This window comes from Protopterus annectens, chromosome 6.part0 (genome assembly GCF_019279795.1).
Source record: "Protopterus annectens isolate FY-2018-M chromosome 6.part0, PAN1.0, whole genome shotgun sequence".
In the NCBI taxonomy this organism is placed as follows: Eukaryota; Metazoa; Chordata; order Ceratodontiformes; family Protopteridae; genus Protopterus; species Protopterus annectens.
Genome location: NC_056737.1, coordinates 1,760,555,161 through 1,760,569,487, shown reverse-complemented (window position 1 = coordinate 1,760,569,487; position 14,327 = coordinate 1,760,555,161).

Sequence of the window (14,327 nt, the reverse complement as noted above, 5' to 3'; positions counted from 1 at the left end):
CAGATGTTTGTGCTTGAAAAGGTATTTGTGAAGTGCTTGTGCTTAAAATGTAACCATGGTGTGTATGACTGGAAGCGAACAGAAATGTACATGCACTATTGTAACTGTTTAAATGTATCTGTTTTAACAGAGGAGACTGGAGGATTTATCTCAGTTCAGCAAACTTTAGAAAAATATTTGAAATTAAATTACTTAATAGGGTATGGAATAAAGATGTTTCAATGCAGCTACAGACACAAAGTCTATAACAGGAAACTTTCTGTATTGTCTGTGGGTTGAACTAATTCCCATTTTGGAAGCATGAAGAAATGCAATTGTGTTATGACTTCCCACACCTGTCAAAGATCTGAGCAAAAGCCTTTGTATAAGTATTTTTACAGGTAGATGCTAAATACTGCCATCTTCAGCAATGGGGGTTTTGCCTGGGAAATAGAAGTCAGATGACCAGAATTTATGTCATACTGCAAGCTATCCCAGCAGTAATATTTTAGATATTATTTTGAGAATTCTGTTAGTGAGACAGAGCAATCTGCATTCTGTCTGGGACCAGACAACAAGAAGAAGAACCATTCGCTACATCTGCCTTGCTCTAAGTAAGTTGTTAGGGTATAGTAACTCTCTTAGATACAGTCAGAAATATAGTGAAGCTGATGTTTTTGTTTATTTGAGTGAGCCTGTACTGCAATGTTATTTTAAATATTTCCTGTGGTTTTGAACTCTAAAACTATGAATATATGCTGAATATTTTCTTCTTTTAATACTTATTAAATATATTTAAACCTTTCATTGTGGCTGAGCTGTGTAGTGATATTTAAGTTCTGAGAGTATTTGCTTACTTTTATTTGGTGACACTGTGTGGGCCACTCCTCATAGCCTTGCTCTTGATCAAACTACCATTTGTATTGTTATTAATATTACACAGTAAAATTGGACACCCTTTGTTAAGGGCCCTAAAGTAGCTGATAAGGAGTGACTGCAGGCAGTGGTAACAACAATGTAGTCTGGGCAGAAGGGGCATAGCTAGTAAACCTATGCCAGCCTTTCCCAGGTTTGTGTGTGTGTGTGTGTGTGTGTGTGTGTGTGTGTCAAAATCAAACCTTAAAGAGTGTGTGTGTCAGCTACTTGGGCAAGGACACAAATCGCTGGTTGGACAGAGATGGTGCTGGAGGTCTTGGCTTGGTTACTCAGCTGAGATCTCAACTCTATAGGTGTGCCAGTGGGGGGTCTTATTGGTGATCTGGAGAAAGAGTGAGAAACCAGCCCTGGACTGACTGTGGTCTCTGTGTGGTCTAAAGAGAAATTGCACTTGATGCAGAGAGCTGAATCTTTAAATACTGCGTGTGTACCTGCTATCCTCCCAGTGAATGCCCCCCACAGGTGCCTGTGGTGAGGATTGAGGCTCCTTGATTACTGGTCCAGTGGAGGGTCATCACAGCTTGCTGAGAAGATATACAATTCACTTTCTGTCTCTTGCATCATGTCCACTTGAAACAGTGATAACCAATGAAAGTTCACATACTGATTGCCAATACTCTTTAAAGACACTAATTAAATGAGATTTTAAATAATTGAGAACAAACTAAAAGTAAGCTACAGTGGACAGACCGGTGATTTTATATATATTATAACACAGGAAACACTCTTCTCTCACAACAAAATTACATCTTGGAGGACATTGTCATCTGTCTATGTCTGAGACATGATTTAAAATGGAAGAAAGCACCTTAGCTGTCCAGGGCTATAATGCTTTCCACACTTTTCACGTGTTACTGTGTAGGAGGGGAAAAAAGATGAAGATGTCAGTCTTCATCCTAAAAAGACTCACATCAAGGCTGATAAAACAGCATGATACACTAAAGCTTTGCCATGTCTAAATAATCATCACAGAGGTTCTGTACCGTACATTAGCTAGCTATAGAACTCCCTCTATGACCCAAGAAACCACAGTGCCTACCTACAGGAACTTAATACACTTGGTATTAAACCCAATACCATCTTCCTAGGTAATCTAAACTATCTAACTATAGACTGGAAAACCCACATCACCACTAGTGCACAAGCACAGAAATTCCTGTACTTCATCAATATTAATGCCCTGGAATGATTATTTGGAGTACCCACAGGGAAACAAATGCAGGATCATGTCCTTACTGATATGGGTTATCTTGCACCATCCCTAGCTCATCTTCTTCACTTGTTAGGTCTAACCATGATACGAGCTCCTTCAAAATAAAATTGAAACTGGACATCTCATCCAACCAAGATACCTTTTGAACTTTCTCCAAGACAAACTACTTACTCCTAAGCAATACATTGTCAAGTTTCAAATCCCCACCAAAAACAGTCAATTCCAATGAATATGTGGAAATGTATATCATAAGCCTATACTATCATGTAAACAGCTGCAGGGGATGCAACTGTTCCCTGGAGGAGCAAGTGAAGGACAAACCCAAGCAACAAACCTATTTGGTGAAACCATAATGTCAACAAGTATTACAATGAAAGAAGATAATATTGACCAAAAGTAAGAAAGTTAATTCCCAGAATGGCAGAGCCCTCATCACCAAAATACATAAACTACTCAGGAACTTAATAAGATCCACCAAAGCCATGTGTGAGGCTAAAATAACTACCCAGGTCAAAGACCCTCACAATTGTTATGCTCATAATCTCAAAAGCACAACGCAGCAATGCACCAAGTTGATTGCAAAAGATGTTATCTACACTTTGGTTGAAGATATACTCAACCTACTGGCCAATAAATTCAGCTCTATCCCTTTCTCCCCTCACTCTGTCTTTCAAGATACACACGAAACAGGCTCACATCCAGCTATTATGCATGACCAAGTCCAAAACGGACTATCAAAAGTTAAGAATACTGCATAGATGGGTCCTGAAAATATCTTTGAATGCATCTTAAATATCATGAAGCATAATTTACGCAACCTCAAACAATACTGTCTAGCTACCATGAACTGCCTGCATAACATAGGACCTTTCACAGATCTAGGCAATTGCAAAACCATAAGTGTGACCATCCTCACATGCAAAGACGTGAAAAGACTTATCATGGAACTAATCAATAAGGATATGAGGAACTTCCAAACACTGGGTCATTCTCAGTTTGAACACATCATGGACAGGTAATGCTTAATGAAAAGTTCACCAAAGCAATAGATGAAGGTAAAATGGCACACATTGCATAAATCATCCTGGCCAGTCCCCCAATCATGCATAGAAGAAAAACTAAATAAACTGGGAATAAACCCTTATGTCACCTACAGGATTGCCAACTGGCATACAGATAGGATGATGGAAACAAAAATAGGGGAAGTTACTTTCACAAATTGACCAGTTACCAGTGGAGACCCCCAGGCTTCTGGGTTGGGACCTCTCCTGTTTGGCATATATGTCTCTGGCTGACTAAGTTTGCAAATGACTACAAGCTAAGAGCAGTTATTTAATCCCCAAGTGACTTAGACATCATCTAGGTAGGTTTGTCTCAAATAAATAACTGGTGCCAAAATCATGTACTGAAGCTAAATGCCAAAACATGCATTAGTGTGTCCTTTGAGAAGTCATCTACCCCAGGGAACTACCACATTGACAACATATCCCTAAAAGTTAACCCAGTTGTTTGGGATTTTGGAATTATGTGGACAGTGACCTATCTTTTGACCAACATGTGTCTGTTGTTGTAAGAAAGTCCTTCTGTATTGCACAGTTTATAAGCACAGGGATTGTGTCTAGATCTACAGAGGTCATTGTCCTGCTTTACTCAGTCCTCATTAGGCCAGTCATCGGATATAATGTCTCCCTTGGCATGTATCTGTCCAGAAACATGTAACAACTGGAATGTCAACAGTGTTACTTACTAAAAGGATACAAGGCCTGAACAATATGTCCTACATGGACCTACTCGAAGTATACTCAGTGTCATGCAGACTGCTAAGAGGTGACTTTTGTCTGGCATTCAAAGCATCCCCAAACCCAGTAGTAATGGATTTACAGCACATGAAGAAATCAAATGGCATCAAAAATACTTGCTCTAAGGATCTAAAACTTGTCAGCAGCATCAACACAACAGTTTGGGACAGATTAGTCTTGCAGAGGATACTGCTGCTCTGAAAAACACCCACATAAAACAAGGATCATCCTTGTCCATATTCAAGTGCAACTTGGATCTAAATGGATAGAGATAAGTTACTAAATGTTTTATTCTATGCATGGGTTTACTCAAATTATTTATGGTATGATCCTGGTTATTCTTACTAGGGGTGATATATAATTATCATCAATGGGATGGTTAAGGACAGTCTAACACCAACTGGGATAGGTTAATTCAATCATGAAAAGGGAAATCAGGCTTAAAATGGTCCACAAGGGCAGCTAGCCTTGTACTTTCCTATTAAACTATGTACCTATGACATAATGCACAGAATGTCAGTAAAAGAGATGCCTTTCTAGACCCTCTGTATCCATTACCCATAAAGTCTGATTTTCACCAAAATGTATCATTTTCTTAGGTTCATATGTTCATAGGTAGACACTAGGCTATCTGCCCTAGGGCATTTATAAGCATAGTGTTAAATAAATTTGTTAGAATCGGACTGTAAAAATCATTGAGTTATTCAAAAACAATGTCAATCAATAACAAACAATAATGCAGGAGAACTCAAGTATCTTAAAGCTCTAATGTACATTAGGAGGCAAAAAACCATACACAAAGTTGTATAGAATTTTGACTGGTTTATTCATACAGTGTTTGCCATTTTATATCATTTACAATCAGCTTTTGCCCACCTCACTGATGTGGTCAGTGACAGGGTCTTTACATCATAGTAACTTAGTAAAAGTGCTGACATTGTGTTTTTCAAAGAAGTCTTTTCCCATGAGAATGTTACAGCCTTGCAAACACCTGGTCAGTCACGATGACCTCCTGAGGATGTAGCCAATTCAAGGTTCTCTGATTAGTTCAATACAATAGATGTATGTCTTCTTTAATGCCTCTCTTTGTCTTCCTCGTTTCAGCTGCGCACTATCAGAGATAGTGCACAAGGCTACTCTCCTGGTGGAGGCAGGAAAGAGGATACACATGCGAACAGATTTATTATTTTCTAACTTTGCAAAATAATCTTTACTTGAAAGACATGAGCCAGGCTGTGTTTGCAAGCTGCCAAGGTCAAATTTCTGATTACACTGCAGCTTGTGCTTCAAGCAATAATATGCAGGTTTATTTCTACTATTATTCTAGTAAGACAGAATTAAATGCATTACATAAACTTTGTTCTCTATTATGGATTTAAGTACATTTATTCCTAACTAAAGCACACATTTCTCTATATATTTGATCACACAACTTATATATGTTTGAATGTTTAAATACACATCTTCCTAAGCAGCACACATTGTAAATATATTTTCTAGGCAGCATGTATGTAAATATATTTTCTAAGCAGCATGTATAGATTTTTCTAACATTCTCCCTCCTGTTAATGCATTTAATGCTATTTGAAACATAAACAGTATTATTTCATTTCTTAGCCTTTTCCTTTCAAGGACTCTCAGCTAAGTAAGTCATTTGTTTTATATTTCAGATAGACTTTCACTTGGTATCAACAAATTCAATTCCATATCTTGGTACATAGTTTCAGTCACTGATACATCAACTAAGTCTTTAACTAATTTTTTCACACAGGGTATCCCGCAGCAGACACATGCTCCAATTATGAGCAGTACCACACAAATTGCAATCAGAATGTTCAATAGGATGGAACCCCACCCCCCCAAACAGATTCTGGAAAAGTCCGTCAGTGGGTTTGGGCCTGGTTTAGTCATTGCTGATACTTGCTGAATTACCTCTAGGTGGTCATTGATTTCATGTTGGTTGTCTGGAATGTACGCACAGCATTTTTCTTCGTGTACCACCTCTTGCTGCTAGGGTGAAGTAAAGAGCCATTCGATTTTGTAGCACAACAGTTTTATTGCATTCAGTTCATTAGTCACCAATTCTAGGGTGGAAAAAGTTGCATTGCTCATGACTTTTGACAGCTTCCTCAGCTCCCAGATCGATTTGACTGCTCCATAGGCTGGTGGCATTCCTGCCCTGGATATAACACTGTTGCCCAAGTTTATATGAGTCAATTTACTTTGTCTTTTACTGAATTATGGCCTTTTCAACCAGCTTCGATTTTACCAACTGGATTCACAGGTTTTTCTCACTGGACCTTCAGATTCTCGAGCTGTTTTCCTTACGTTCGTATTTTACCCAAAGGTAATTCTGCAGTATGTCTTATTGCTGAAACCAGATAACCCAAAACAACTGCCGGACCAATTCTCAGGTAACCATTTATATGCCTTTTTCCCACAAATAAAATCATTACTTTGGTACTGATACGTGTTATCCCTGCATGAAACATTTTTCTATTCTTAATAGACAATTGCTTAGTTAAGACTGGATTGTCACATACTGCATTTAATGTAGTTTTCATGGAACTCAGATATGAATCATGGTTAGTATTACAAACAGTACCCCACTTTTGAATTTAATGTAACATTTATAAGACATTGTTATATTACCATTACTCCAGCCCACCTGGAGGGTATTACTTTGTAGAGACATACAACTCCTTTTTGTGTGAACAGGTAAAAATAAAGCAATTTTGTCCTGTGATCTCACAGTTTCTGTATAAAAAAACTTTCCAAAGTCTTATTTTATCCCCAGAGGGACAGAGGACGTTAAAGTCTATTATATTTTGTTGGTATAGCTGTACAAACTCAGCAATTTGAAATGTGCATAGTTTCTGTATACACTTGCTTCATGGCCAGGTACGTGTTAAAATTTGGATGCCAGTCTATAAACAGTTCATCACGTCTTCTCACTTTCACTTGTGTGGTTGAGTGCAGGAAAAACCACAATAAGAGAAAAATTGTCACACTTATAGTTAACAAATACACAGTTAAAATAATTATGCAATAGTTCTTGGGTTGCTCTGCTTTTTTGTTTTCTTTACTCTTGGCCATTTTGCCCTTGTGTATCAGTCACAAAGTTTTTATTCAGCTGAAAGTTCTTTTGTCTGAAAAAGAGTTAAACTGCAAAACAGATTTATTTATAACAGTTTCTTTATTTAATTAGCTAGTGAACTGTCAGCCTCCAGCCCTGCAGGCATGAGAGCTTTTTACTGAGGCACATAATATGCCCTTCCAAATACTACTTTAAAGGGGATTAAACCCTTTACATTTGTTACTGTTTTCATGCTCAGCAATGCTAGAGGTAAACAGCAAATCCAATTCTTCTGAGTCTCACTCATTAACTTTCTTAACTTGTTTTTTTAAAATCCCATTGTACCTCTCCACCAGTCCTGCTGACTGTGGGTGGTAAGCACAGTGATTCCTTAAGGAAATCCCAAAAAAAATCTCCCAAGTTGTTGAATTGTCTGATTGACAAAATGTCCCATTGCCACTATGCTGCATTGGATTCCTGGTTGGAAAAGCTTCTACGCATTTGGAAAACATATCTATGATCACTAAAGAGTATTTCTTTTCTTCACATTTGTTCAACTCTATGAAGTCCATACAAATAGTATGGAATGGATATGGTGGTGTAGGAAACTCCTTGCTTGTTTTAAATGCTCCTTGTGCATGGTGCTTGTTACAAGTATGACAAGCTGCACAAAATTTTATTGTATAATTTATGTATCCATATGTTTGGAATATTTTATTTACTAACTGTACCATCCCCCCTGTTGAGACATGGCTCTGCCCATGGCTCAACAAAGCTGCATATCTAAATAAATTAGACGGTAATATTGTTTTTTTTCCTTTGGAAATGTACAGTCCATTTTTAAAAATTGCACCTTGTTTTACCCAGTTTTGTTTTTCTGCTTTTGTAGTAAGCATTTGCATTGTTTTTAACATGTCTAAATCTAAAATCTTAAAGGGTTGTAATTTTTCATTTAAAAATAAAGTTTCTGAGTCTGAGGCTGCTTGCTTTGCAGCTGCATCAGCTCGTGCATTACCTTTTGAAATCTTATCCTATTGTTTTGTATGAGCTACACATTTACAAATAGCTACTTTGGTAGGCAACTGAATAGATTCTAATAGCTCCAAAATAAATTGCATGATTAATAGATTTTCACTGGATGTAATCATCCTTCTATTTTTTTATTATTGTGCAAACACATGCACTGTAGAAAAAGCATACTGATTATCAGTATATATGTTTACTTTTTTTTTTTGCCTTTTACTAAAATACATGCTCCTGTCAAAACTACCAGTTCTGCTGCTTGAGCATACAAGTTGTGTGGCAAAGTTTGTGCTTCTAAATTTTTAGTGTCTGTAACTACTGCATACCCCACCAGATTTTTCCCTGTAGGACCCCTTCTGCATGAGCCATCCACGTAATATGTCACCTCAGCATTATTCAAGGGCATATTTGTAAGATCTTGTCTAGGTAAAGCTAACTGTTTATATGAGGTTGACTCAGCAGTATGGTCATACATGAAAGATGTCTAGCAGGAGAAAGGTATGCAACTTTTTCTTGTAGCAGAATTATTGCAACTGCATGAGGCATTCTCAATGTGAGAGGGTGGAATAACACCACTGAGGCTGAAGCCTGTACTGCCATTGCTGCTGCAAGTACTGCTTGTACACAGTGAGGCAAAGATTGCACCACTGGGTCTAACTGTGATGAATAGTAAGCTATGGGGCATTGCTTATCCCCATGTTGTTGCTTTAATACTGATGTCATGTACCATTGCTTACAATCTATGGTCTAAAAAAAACGTTTGTGATAACTTGGAAGTCTTAAAACTAATGAAGAAGCTATTAACTGCTTCAACCTGCAGAAAGCCATTTCTGCTTTTGTTTTCCATTGTGAAATAATTTGGTACCCAGTTCCAACAAAAATTAGTTGTACCTAGGAAAGACATTATTTCGTTTTAGTTGTTGGTTTGGGTGCTTGCAAAATTGCTGTTTTTTTCTTCTGTGCTCTTTTTCACTATCTAGTATTTTACCTTTATTGAATATTACATATCCCAGGTATCTAACCTCAGTTTTTTCCCAAAGCTGTAACTTACTTTTGTTTACTTTGTGTCCTTGTATTACTAAAAATTTTAACAATGCTACTGTATTCACCCTGCACTGCTGCTGGGTGCTGTTAGCAAGATGTCATTTACATAAAGTAAAATTTGACTACTTTTGGTGGGGTAGACCCTGCCAGATTGCTAGCCATTTTTTGTGCAAATATTATTGGGCTCTCACAATATCCCTGTGGTAGTCGAGTGTATGTATACCTTTTACCCTGAAATGTGAATGCAAACCAATATTGACTATTAGGATGTATAGGTATTGAAAAGAAAGCATTGCTTATATCTACCACAGTAAAATACTTCTGTTGTGGCTTTAAATCATTTAACAAGGTATGTGGGTCTGGCACCGTGGGTGCTTTAGGTATTACTGCATTATTTACAGCTTATAAATCTTGTACCATCTGCCATTCCCCGTTTACTTTTTTTAACAGGAAATAGGGTGTATCACATGGTGAATCAGGAGATTCTACCAGTACTCCTTTTTGAGTAATGCTGCTTATTATAGGCTTAATTTTTACTTTTGCATTCTTTTCCAAAATGTATTGTTTTTCTGTGGTTTAAAAGCTGACTTTGGGGTAATTGTAACTGGTCCTGCTGCTTGAATAAGCCCTACATTTAACTTGCCTGTTGACCACAGAGTTGTTGGAATTTTACACAAGGCCTTTTCTTTTCTTTTAATAAAATGCTAATCAGCTGTCCTTACTAGATTGCAAGTGTACAGCTGTATGTGTCTGTGTCAACCAATTCAGTTTTGTTTTTATATCCCTTGTTCTGACATTTTAAATCAGTCTGTTTTCCCATTTTGTTACCTTTTTTTCTAAGTCTGCCCATTTAAAACTTTTGTTTTTGTCAAGCTGACATGTGGCAGTCTATTGGACTTATACAATCTCATGAACTCCTGAGGTAATGAACAGCTTACTACACTGTTTCCCTCAGTATCCCAGCATAAAGTTTGTAATATTAATTTGTCAGCAGGATTTTTACTTATATTTTTTATTAGGTCCTGGTGTGCTACAGTAGTATGGAGTACAATGTAACAAGTGCTGCTGATCAGTGTCAAGGGAGGGTACCTTACTGATGGCTACGTTTATCAGTTCTTTGGTTACTGCCCCTGGACCAATCATAACTAGGTCCTGGCTGTACCAATAATAGGCTTCACCTCTGATCACACCACAAGAGCATTCATTTGTCTTTGTGCTTCCATACCCTGCATGGTAGGAACTACTGCTATGCCAAATATCTGCACAAGGTCTTTTCCCAGTAAGTTTACTGGATATTTTTGCAGAAACTACAATTTTACTTTTCTGAGTCATACCTGAAACAGGGTCAGTTATTGCTATATTATGGGAAAGTGGTTCCCTGTATAGCTGTCCATTTGCTGCTTTTACTAATATATAATCAGGTGATTTAGAATGTTTTGGTAACTTGAGGGGTGTATCAAAGTCCGTGACGCTCCTGAGTCACACAGGAATTTGACCTTTCTTCCTCCACCAGAAGTGTTACTTCTGGTTTTGTATTTGCTAGGTAGAGCTCCGGCTCAACAATGCTAAATCTAAAATTTTATTTTGATTTTTATTCTCTACATCTGTTTGTACTTCCTCTATTCCTCTACTACATTCACACTTTCTTTTTGTTTATTAACCTTTCCTGATAATTTTGGTTATTATCACTATCATATAGTCAGTCCACATCTCCTTTTCTTCTGTTATTGCTTTCTTATTTTGTTTATAGTCCCTAGCTAGATGCCCTTTTACCTGACTGTAATACAAATATTTCAGCTCCGTCTTCAGCAGTGAAGACTTGTGCCTTTTTTTCTTTTACTATTAAGGTGTCTTTCAGTACGTCTAGCATACTCAAGTAAGGCTTGCAGCCTGCTTGTTCAGTGATTTATCATATGCCTTGTAATAAAACTACTAACAGAGGCAATGCAACCTTTTAAAATGTATATATATATATATTTTTTAATTGTTATTTTAAGCATTTTAATAATCTAGCATAATATCCATCTACTGTCTCATTTCCTGTTGTATGCATTAATTAATGCAAGTCCAGTCTGCTCTAAGTTTTCATTTTTCAGAGATTCTGTCTGTTAGACCTTTCACTCTGTTGTCTAAAATGTTTCAGAATTTTTAAGCTTCTGTTTTTCTTTTGCCTGACGCCTGCATCAGATTAAAGCTTGTTTAAGGAGTTTAACTAGTGAAAGTTTATCTAGTTTACTATCAAATTTATAGTTGTTAACACATTTTGCAAAATATCTCACATTATTTGCTTACTGTAATTGCATATGCTTCACATTATCCGTTAGGGGCGGATCTCGTGATCTCTTAGTGCACTGATTTCCCATGTCTTAAAAAGACTGTTACGTAACCCTTCTCTTGTACCACGTGGTATCTTATTTCCCCATATCCACAGTAGTGTCTAGAATGACTGTTTACTTTGCTTTGTTATTCCCTGATCTATGACTCAAGATACAATACTTGACTCTCTCTCCCTGCTATCACAAACCTTAGCAATAGCACAGTGTAACCTGGTCCCTGATCTAAAACAAAGACAAAGAGGGAAATTCTTCTTACCTGAGCCTCCTGCTCTTATTGTTTCTCCTTGGGGCCCAGTCTTCCGCTTTTCAGCCACAGATCAGAAAGTGGACAGCCTCTTTACACACAACAATTCAGTCGGAGGTCTTTTCACTTTAAGAAGAACCATTCTTTTCGGCAGCTTCTCCTGCGCAGATTTATTAGCACTTATGCACTCTGTGACCTGCAGCTTACCAAGGGAATTCCGCACGATTAGGACCAAAATGTTAAATAAATTTGTTAGAATCGGACTGTAAAAATCATTGAGTTATTCAAAAACAATGTCAATCAATAACAAACAATAATGCAGGAGAACTCAAGTATCTTAAAGCTCTAATGTACATTAGGAGGCAAAAAACCATACACAAAGTTGTATAGAATTTTGACTGGTTTATTCATACAGTGTTTGCCATTTTATATCATTTACAATCAGCTTTTGCCCACCTCACTGATGTGGTCAGTGACAGGGTCTTTACATCATAGTAACTTAGTAAAAAGTGCTGACATTGTGTTTTTCAAAGAAGTCTTTTTCCCATGAGAATGTTACAGCCTTGCAAACACCTGGTCAGTCACGATGACCTCCTGAGGATGTAGCCAATTCAAGGTTCTCTGATTAGTTCGAATACAATAGATGTATGTCTTCTTTAATGCCTCTCTTTGTCTTCCTCGTTCCCAGCCAAGCACTATCAGAGATAGTAAGACAAGGCTACTCTCCTGGTGGAGGCAGGAAAGAGGATACACATGAACAGATTTATTATTTTCTAACTTTGCAAAATAATCTTTACTTGAAAGACATGAGCCAGGCTGTGTTTGCAAGCTGCCAAGGTCAAATTTCTGATTACACTGCAGCTTGTGCTTCAAGCAATAATATGCAGGTTTATTTCTACTATTATTCTAGTAAGACAGAATTAAATGCATTACATAAACTTTGTTCTCTATTATGGATTTAAGTACATTTATTCCTAACTAAAGCACACATTTCTCTATATATTTGATCACACAACTTATATATGTTTGAATGTTTAAATACACATCTTCCTAAGCAGCACACATTGTAAATATATTTTTCTAGGCAGCATGTATGTAAATATATTTTCTAAGCAGCATGTATAGATTTTTCTAACATTCTCCCTCCTGTTAATGCATTTAATGCTATTTGAAACATAAACAGTATTATTTCATTTCTTAGCCTTTTCCTTTCAAGGACTCTCAGCTAAGTAAGTCATTTGTTTTATATTTCAGATAGACTTTCACTTGGTATCAACAAATTCAATTCCATATCTTGGTACATAGTTTCAGTCACTGATACATCAACTAAGTCTTTAACTAATTTTTTTCACACACAGGGTATCCCGCAGCAGACACATGCTCCAATTATGAGCAGTACCACACAAATTGCAATCAGAATGTTCAATAGGATGGAACCCCACCCCCCCAAACAGATTCTGGAAAAAGTCCGTCAGTGGGTTTGGGCCTGGTTTAGTCATTGCTGATACTTGCTGAATTACCTCTAGGTGGTCATTGATTTCATGTTGGTTGTCTGGAATGTACGCACAGCATTTTTCTTCGTGTACCACCTCTTGCTGCTAGGGTGAAGTAAAGAGCCATTCGATTTTGTAGCACAACAGTTTTTATTGCATTCAGTTCATTAGTCACCAATTCTAGGGTGGAAAAGTTGCATTGCTCATGACTTTTTGACAGCTTCCTCAGCTCCCAGATCGATTTGACTGCTCCATAGGCTGGTGGCATTCCTGCCCTGGATATAACACTGTTGCCCAAGTTTATATGAGTCAATTTACGTTTGTCTTTTACTGAATTATGGCCTTTTCAACCAGCTTCGATTTTACCAACTGGATTCACAGGGTTTTCTCACTGGACCTTCAGATTCTCGAGCTGTTTTCCTTACGTTCGTATTTTACCCAAAGGTAATTCTGCAGTATGTCTTATTGCTGAAACCAGATAACCCAAAAACAACTGCCGGACCAATTCTCAGGTAACCATTTATATGCCTTTTTCCCACAAATAAAATCATTACTTTGGTACTGATACGTGTTATCCCTGCATGAAACATTTTTCTATTCTTAATAGACAATTGCTTAGTTAAGACTGGATTGTCACATACTGCATTTAATGTAGTTTTCATGGAACTCAGATATGAATCATGGTTAGTATTACAAACAGTACCCCCACTTTTGACTTTAATGTAACATTTATAAGACATTGTTATATTACCATTACTCCAGCCCACCTGGAGGGTATTACTTTGTAGAGACATACAACTCCTTTTTGTGTGAACAGGTAAAAATAAAGCAATTTTGTCCTGTGATCTCACAGTTTCTGTATAAAAAACTTTCCAAAGTCTTATTTTATCCCCAGAGGGACAGAGGACGTTAAAGTCTATTATATTTTGTTGGTATAGCTGTACAAACTCAGCAATTTGAAATGTGCATAGTTTCTGTATACACTTGCTTCATGGCCAGGTACGTGTTAAAATTTGGATGCCAGTCTATAAACAGTTCATCACGTCTTCTCACTTTCACTTGTGTGGTTGAGTGCAGGAAAACCACAATAAGAGAAAAATTGTCACACTTATAGTTAACAAATACACAGTTAAAATAATTATGCAATAGTTCTTGGGTTGCTCTGCTTTTTGTTTTCTTTACTC